At 34.5% G+C, this 6000-nt stretch overlaps 1 pseudogene; it reads left to right on the top strand.

The window, feature by feature from the left end:
• Positions 1–2835: 2835 nt before the first annotated feature.
• Positions 2836–6000, top strand: part of LOC115215801 — a 55263-nt pseudogene continuing 52098 nt past the window's right edge.

The following is a 6000-nucleotide window of genomic DNA, read 5'->3' as shown; positions in this document are numbered from 1 at the left end:
ATACATGCATACATACATACATACATAAATACATACATACATACATACATACATACATACATACATACATACATACGTACATACATACATACATACATACATACATACATACATACATACATACATACATACATGTCTGCATGTGAATATGTTATGTCTCAATGACTACAATACACATGCTCGCACCAGCAGACAAACATTGCGCGATCATTCCTATTAAGATGTCATGCAGATGACTGCAGCCATGCTGGAGCACTTCCTTGAATCAATCCACCCCAGTAATTATTTCTTTGTTAAGCCTGGTGCTTATTCTATCGGGCTCTTTTGCCGAAACGCTAAGTAACAGGGACGCAAACAAACCGACACAGGTTGTCAAGCGGTGGGGGAGGGAACAAACACAGACACAAAGACACACGCAATAAGATATACATACATACACACACACACACACACTCATATATATATATATATATATACGACAGGCTTCTTCCAGTTTCCTCTCTACCAAATTCTCTCACAAGGCTTTGGTCGGCTTGAGGCTATAGTAGAAGACACTTGCCCAAGGTGCTACGCAGTGGGATTGAACCTGGAACCATGAGGTTGGGAATATATATATATATATATATATATATACAGCATGATAGCAGTCGCATGGCTGAAACGAGTAAAAGAATAACAGAATATATATATATATATATATATATATATATATATATATTTAGACGCAGACATAGATGTTCTGATCTCATTCCAACTTCTCCAACTTTCTCGTTTCCTCTGCATATGAATGGTCTTTCACCCTGCGGTTTTAGGGTGCCCTGCTGCTGCTTTCCCATCAAGCTACCACGCTAGCGCATCCATTCAATTGCTTTGTCGATCTCGCGTGAGGACGTATCCGATCCAATCCCAGCATCTACCTCTTATATCGTTTCTGACCCTATTGATGCCCGTTGTCGTTTCAGTTGTGTCATTTTCGACTCTTTGTAGTCACTTGAAACTAACTAAATATTGGGGTGGATTTGTTCCACTAACCCGTTCAAGTAAAAGATGCATATATACGTGCATGCACACACACACACACACACACACACACACACACACACACACACACTCACACACATACTCACGCACACACACGTTATAGATATATATATATAAATATATATATATATACGTGTGTGTGTGTATATATATTATATGTGTGTGTTTCTCTCTATATATATGTATGTATATATATATATATATATATATATATATATGTTTCAATTTGTTCTGTCCCATTTACGTTTTTACTAAATTTAGTACAAAGAACAAATGATTTTCTCGTTGCGTCTAAGAAATATTTATCTCAATCACTAATATTTGATATGCCCTTAACTATTTAATTATTAATTCCACAGCTTAAATTCTTTATGTGAACTAATTCTTTATACATAATCTATTAGTATATAAATTTCATTGAAGTGTCGGCCGCTTTCGATATATTCCAGTTGATGTTCTTTAAAATTCCGTCAACGCCGCTGTGTATACTAGTTTCATTATATGACCTATTGACACATGCTGGATGCATATATGGTTACCCACATTTTAGTCAGAAACAAGAATCATTGTCCAGGCATTATAAATATATAGGAAACTTTGTGTATATTTTAATGAACGTTGATTTCTTTTCCATGTGTTATTATATTAATAATATTATTTGCATGTGTGTGCGTGCGTGCATGTATATATATATAAATTCACATTAAAAGGTATTTTTCATATGCTGGCCACTGATGAAATTTTTAAATAAAATTTTATCCTTATATTAGAAGTATATATATGTATATATATAATTGTTGAATTAATGGGTGTATGTCAGTTAGTGTGTTGATGTATTCAGTAAAGCACTAGCACGCGTTGGGCTACCTGGTGTCATCCACATTTAGGGTATATTTCCGTTGGATCTACTTCAAGTGTTCATTTACCGATTATATATATATGTATATATATATATATATATATATACATATATATATATATATATATATATACGTACATACATACATACATACATACATACATACATACATACATACATACATACATACATACATACATACATATATACATATATACGTACACTAAACACACTCACACAGGCATACACACATATATATTTGATCACAGACATTCTGTTTTATATTTCAGAACAATGATGCAGAGATTGTTGAAGATATCTATTAATATGGATGGAAGTACTCTAAAAGCTTGGAGACTCTGAAAGTAAATAAGAAAAGATTTTGCAAAAAATATTTTTGAAGGAAATGTAGGAAGAATATCAACATGAAGGAGATGAAAAAACTATACGGCTTCACCTACAAACAAATGTATGTGTTTCCTGGAAGTCTATATACACCGCCTACTTCTGCTGTTTCAACACACACCTACAAACAAATAAACGAACACGCTCGAAGAAGCATCCGTATGCAACAAACAACACTCCATATTGTTTCAGATCACACAACAGGGTGATTTATGCTGAAATATCATCGCCAATCTCATGGGTTGTCTTCTGGCTGAGATGAAGAACTAATATTTTGTGTCCCTTGCAATTATTTAACACTTGTAAATATGGCGTCCGTTAGTCTCCCGTAAACTTTGATCTGTCTACACCGAGAAAGTCTTGTTTCGATCTTGACAGAGCAGCATCTGCTGTCAATGTAACTTTTCATTATCAAATACGTACATACATACATACATACATACATACATACATACATACATACATACATATATATATATATACATACATATATATATATATATATATATATATAATATATATATATATATATATACATACACATACATATGAACATGTTTGTATGTGCGTGTATACATATATATGTGTGTGTGTGTAGCTATTTTTAATATAGGTATAATTGCTGCGCTTTTGGAACATGATTTTGATAGTATCCTTCTCCTCTTACCCTTCATCTTCAAAGTCATCACTAATACCAACATCATTACCATCAACGAAATAGAAATAAAAATATCAAACCAACAGACTTAAAGAAAACAAAAACAAAAAAAAACCACCAAGATGGCATCAGTATCTGATATAGATGAAATGATGTTTGATCTGTATAACGGATCACTGGGCAATTTCACTGATTTGTTTCAAGATTATGCAGACGATATGGCAATGCTATTTGATTGGAATGATATAGCACTTGTCAGTCTTTATACAATTGTCTTTGTTATCTCAATCATTGGCAATATATCAATTCTCTTATTGATTGGTCTTACACGGAAACTGCGTAACATCACCAACATGCTTCTGTCTAATATGGCCGTCGCTGACCTTGCAGGTATGTGTTCACATATTTCTATCTTAATTTCCTTTCTTGTTTCAGCCTCTTAATTATCTCCACCCTCTCTCTCTCTCTCTCCTCTCTCTCTCTCTCTCTCTCTCTCTCTCTCTCTCTCTCTATCTATCTATCTATCTATCTATCTATCTGTCTGTCTATCTATCACTCTGTCTGTCTGCTGTCTTTATTAACTATTATTATTATAATCATTATCAGCATCATCACATCATCATCATCATCATCATCGTCATCATTATAATTATAATTATTATCATCATTATCATTATTATTATTATCATTATTATTATTATTATTATTATTATTATTATTACTATTATTATTATTATTATTATTATTATTATTATTATTATTATTATCATTATTATTATTAATGAGTGAGTGAGCAGTGCATTCCATCAAAGTGACACTAGGGTAAAATATACAAATCCCAGTATACCCATCGTCATTACCTGTCTGATAAGGGCACACCAAGCACATGCATCACAACCATGGCCTAGTGGTTAAAGTGTTGCGCTAACGATCGCGACATCGTGGTTTCAGTTCCTAGACCGAGTGATGGGTTGCGTTCCTGAGCAAAACACTCCATCTCACGTTGCTCTGTGATCACTTCGACACCTGAAACGTGGTACACTGTGCACCTATTCAAGCAAAGTTGATTTGACGGATGGAGTGAGCTAATGTGCGGCACATACATTTGATCCTTTTAAACAAATCATTTGTGCAGGTCGTTCGGAAAAAACTGAAGACTCATACGTCGTCTTCGACCAGAGAATCCATCATTATCATCATCATCATTATTTTCATTATTATTAGGCGGCGATCCAACAGAATCATTAGCACTCCGTGCAAAATGATTAGCAGCATTTCGTCCGCCTTTATGTTCTGAGTTCAATTTTGCCTTTCATCTTTTTGGAGTCGATAAAATAAGTACTAGTTCAACAGTGGAGCCGGTGTAACCGACTTACTCCCCGTCCCTACGTTGCTGGCCTTGTGCCAAAATTTGAAACCATTCTTCTTCTTCTTCTTCTTCTTCTTCTTCTTCTTCTTCTTATTATTATTATTATTATTATTATTATTATTATTATTATTATTATCATTGTTGTTGTTGTTGTTGTTGTTGTTGTTGTTGTTATTATTATCATCATTGTTATTGTTGTTGTTGTTGTTGTTATTGTTATTATGATTATTATTACTATTACTATTATTATTATTATTATTATTCGGCTGTGAGTTGGCTGAATCGTTTGCCGGACAAAATGCTTTGCAGAATTTCTTCCGGCTTTATGTTCTCATTTCTAATACCGCAGAGGCTACCTTTGCCTTTCATCTATTTGATATCGACAAATTAACTACCAGCTGCATAGGAGAGGGTCTACCCGAAAGGATGAAAGGCAAAATCGACATCGGCGGTTGACTTTGGTGTTGATTTAATTGGGATCGATTTAATCGACTCATCCCCTCCTCCCCTCCTCCCAAATTGCTGCTCTTGTGGCAAAATTTGAAACCATTATTATGACTATCATTGTTATTTACGCACAACTATCAGATTAGTCGAAATAAGCGCTGCATGGTAGCACGACGTGACAAAAGCAATTACGTTCCTACCTGAAAATGTCATAGCAGCTCAAGTGAGAAGTGTAGTAAACAACTATAGTAGATTTTTTTGAGAGCTTCAAAGTACGACTGCATGCAGCTTTCGGCAGTGCATGAAGTGAAATGTTCTAACTCGGTGTAGGGATGGCTCAGAATACACTATGCGCGCGCGCGTGTTGCTTTTAAAGCTGAGGATGCAACGAAGTGACACTCTGGGTTAGTGCCTCAAAAGTCTTGTCCAGAAAACGACTCTTCAGAAGTCTTTAGAATTTTTTTCTCGCGCGTATGACTGCCTTTCATTAAGCTATCCTTTTTTGAGAGTATTTGAAAAGCCCTCCATGTTTTTATGAGACAAAGTTAAACAAAGTTTTCTTTACTCGTTCATCTATACAGTCGTCAATAGAAGGATACTGTTCTTCGTAGCGTGCTTTCTCCATTAAATCTTTCTCTGAGAAGTGATCTACGTGCAAATATTCTATCTTGTAAACTATACTAGTAAAGTAGCCGTTGCTGTGCAGAATAACAGAAATGTTTTCGTTAAGCAAAGAGCTTGAGTCTTATTATTTTTGTTGTTGTTTTTGTTGTTGCTGACAATATTTCCCCTCGAGGAATTCAAAGTGGGATTTTGGACTTTTAAAATATTGTTTTAATTTTGTTCATGCTCAACAATAATAATAATCAATAATAATGTGAGCATTAGGTGAGATAAAACTATGGAAAAACCATGGCTCGATACTTCACACGCTCCAAAACTAACACTTGTGGAAACAGCCCAAATCTTGTGCAAGACATTACTGATTCAACAGAACAGCTTAATTGAATAATCTTCGTATATAAACACAGCTATACAATGAGCACTTATAAAAATAAACCACACAACTCTCACAAAATATGCTCAACAAGATTAATGCCCAATACAACAACACAACGCACATTACACACATCACACACGCACATGAACAAACACGAATATAATACAAGAAAAAAGTTCATCCCTGTTACAAGATAAACCGATGCAGCTCATTAACAGGAA

This window comes from Octopus sinensis, linkage group LG9 (genome assembly GCF_006345805.1).
Source record: "Octopus sinensis linkage group LG9, ASM634580v1, whole genome shotgun sequence".
NCBI lineage: Eukaryota > Metazoa > Mollusca > Cephalopoda > Octopoda > Octopodidae > Octopus > Octopus sinensis.
This window is presented reverse-complemented; position numbering and strand designations above follow the sequence as displayed.